The sequence below is a fragment of the Magnolia sinica genome, chromosome 7 (assembly GCF_029962835.1).
Source record: "Magnolia sinica isolate HGM2019 chromosome 7, MsV1, whole genome shotgun sequence".
In the NCBI taxonomy this organism is placed as follows: Eukaryota; Viridiplantae; Streptophyta; class Magnoliopsida; order Magnoliales; family Magnoliaceae; genus Magnolia; species Magnolia sinica.
The window spans coordinates 60,423,461-60,426,342 of NC_080579.1; the positions used below are offsets into that span (position 1 = coordinate 60,423,461).

At 36.3% G+C, this 2,882-nt stretch overlaps 1 non-coding gene across 1 annotated transcript; it reads left to right on the top strand.

Moving 5' to 3' along the window:
- The first annotated feature begins 1,263 nt into the window (after positions 1-1,263).
- Positions 1,264-1,370, top strand: LOC131252472 (small nucleolar RNA R71). The gene has a single exon (XR_009174492.1). It is a non-coding gene; the product is annotated as a small nucleolar RNA R71 (small nucleolar RNA).
- Positions 1,371-2,882: the final 1,512 nt, after the last annotated feature.

Consider the following 2,882-nt stretch of genomic DNA (forward strand, 5'->3'; position numbering starts at 1 on the left):
TGGTTTGGGTGGGTTTCGATTCACCCAGACCTAGTTACTCGTAGATCGAGTGAGGAATCAAATTTACACTCCCTCCTAAGTTAAGAAGTGAATGCTCAATTCGGTAGCTCCCAATTACACAAGAGATGGTTGGGCTACCGAGATATTTGTACTTTTGTGGCACATCTTGTTTAGGATGGCACTCACTTTTTTAGTTAATAGGATTTTCTTTTGTATAATTTGTCGCCTCTTAGTCATGCATAGGTCTTTCAAAAATTTGGCATATGAAGGAATTTTTTTAACGGCATCTAGTAGAGGAATATTGACCTTCACTTGCTTCAGCACCTCTAGAATGTCCTGAAAGTTAGAGAGGTTTTGGTGCAATCGGCTTGCCTTGAAGTTTTAGTTCTAACTCTAGTGGAGTGTTTTTAGGTCTATCAATTTCATCTACTTCTGAGTCCTTAGACTGCTCAGTCCTTATCGGAATAGATTCGTCAATTATCTTCTCACTCCTAAGAGTGGTGATAAACTTAGCTTGCTTAATTTGATTTGAAGAGCTTGGATCACTTATTTCGTATTACGGTTTAGGATTGGGGAAAAGTTAACCAGGAAGCATCCTCCTCTTTATAACCGTAACACGTGAATCCTTCTTTTGCATAAATTTTGTAAGTTCTCGTATTACTTGAGTAAGCTCCTGAGTTTGTGTGAAATTTTAAACCGGTTCTTCTTGAGGTTTTCCTTGATTTGGAATTTGATTGAAGAAACCTTGAGGGCTAGCAATTTATTCATTCCTTCAATTGAAGTTTGGATGATTTCTCCAACTAGGATTATATGTATTGGAGGTAGGTCCATTAAAAGGTCTTTGGTAATTGTTCACGACATTAGATTGCTCATTTAGCACCTCTTGAAAGGTAGGTATTGTTGGACAATTTTCAGTTGTGTGAACATTACAAGCACAAATACCGCAAATCGTTTCCTTAACCTTATCCTTCTTTAGTTCCACGGCATCGAATTTTCTTATGAGATTAGCCACTTTAGTATTGATAACATCATCTTCTTTCAGAAGGTATAATCTGCCCATTTCCTTTGATTGAGTGGGCCTAGAAGTGGTGCTTGATTTTGGGGAGGTGTCCCATGATTATGTTTTCAACAAGTCTATCCAAGTAGTCCTATACATCATTGACATTTTTATTTATGAATTCCCCATTGCACATTGTCTCGACCAATTGGCGCATGAAAGATGTCAGTCCATCATAGAAAAAGTGTGTAATGCGCCACGTTTCAAAACCATGTTGTGGGCATGAACTGATAAGATCCTTGAATCGTTCCCAACATTGGAAGAATGTTTCATCTTTCTTTTGGGCAAAGTTCATGATTGACTTTCTGAGGGTGTTCATTTTATGGTGTAGAAAAAACTTCTTTATGAACTCCCTTATCATGTCATTCCATGTGCCAATAGATCGGGGATGTAGTGAATGCAACCATGTCTTAGCTTTCTCTTTCAAATAAAAGGGAAAGAGTTTCAGTCTAACCATGCCCTCAAACATGTTAAGAAAATATAAAGTGGCTATAATCTCGTCAAACTCTTTCAAGTGCAGATATGGACTTTCAGATTTAAGACTATGAAATTTTGGAAGGAGTTGGATCACCCCTGGCTTAATATCCATATGTCCCGTATTTTCTAAAAAAACCATGCATGAGGGCGTGCTCACCCCCGCCGGTTGTAGATAATTTCATAAAGTACGAGGCGGGGGTGTTTGATCCACCTCATTCTCATCTTGAACTTTCTCAACCCTGTTGATTGACTAGATGATTGGAGCAATCACTTCAACTAACTCTGAGGATCTCGAGTGGTGTCTAATCCTATGATGGATAGATAACCCCTCAACAAATCCTCCTTCACTCAAAAGACGTTAAGTGTTGTTATGGACTCACTTGGGCACAAAACACTCTCGGCCCTCAATTTTAGACTCTAACCCAAACCTAAAAGAAAGAAGGGAAATAGAAATATAGAAATAGAAAGAGAGATAGAATTAGAAAGAAGTTACCAAATTAGAAGTTCCTAAATTAAGATCTTGCAAAACAAAACAAAAGAAATCGGTTTGTAAAAACAGAAATTCAAAAATTAGAAAGTTCCGAAAAACAGAAATAGAAAGATGAGTTAGTTTAAAAAAAAAAAAAAACAATCTTAGAATTAAAAAGTTTCTAAAAGTAAAAAACAAACCCTAATCTAGAAATAGAAAGAAAGAAAAATTAGAAAGACACTACCAAATTATAAGTTTCTATATTAGATTCCTACAAAATAGGAAAGTTAGGTTAGTTTCTATAATATATATATATATATAGAGAGAGAAAGAGAGATATGGAGAGAGAAACCCTAATCCTAAAAATAGAAAGTAAATAAATCCTAATCTTAATCTATTTCAAAAACTAATCAATCTCAGAAAAACACAGCTGTTAATCCCCGGCAACGGTGCCAAAAACTTGTTCACAACCCCAAGTGTAGGGTCGCGATGTACTAATAATCTTGGTGAGACCAAGGTCGAATCCACAGGGACTGAACTTGTGCGTCTTCTGAAAGTAAGTAAAACTAGAACTAGAAGAAGATGTGAAGCTAGATCTGAATTAATTGAAAGAGTAATTATGATTAAAGTGATTAAAACTAACAAATTCAAAGGTGATAACCAGGGTTTCCAAGGATCCACTTGTAGAGATTATGGAGATCTATGCTTGATTCAAGGACACAACTGGAATCAGAGTCCCATTTTATCCAATTGAAAGATATCTCAGTAAAACCAAATCTAAACTTCCTTTGACCTAATTCTTAATGGATGAGAGGAGTGAGAACTGGAAGTGATTTCATCACAAAACCATACCCAGGAGACAAGGCAAACAACAAGATT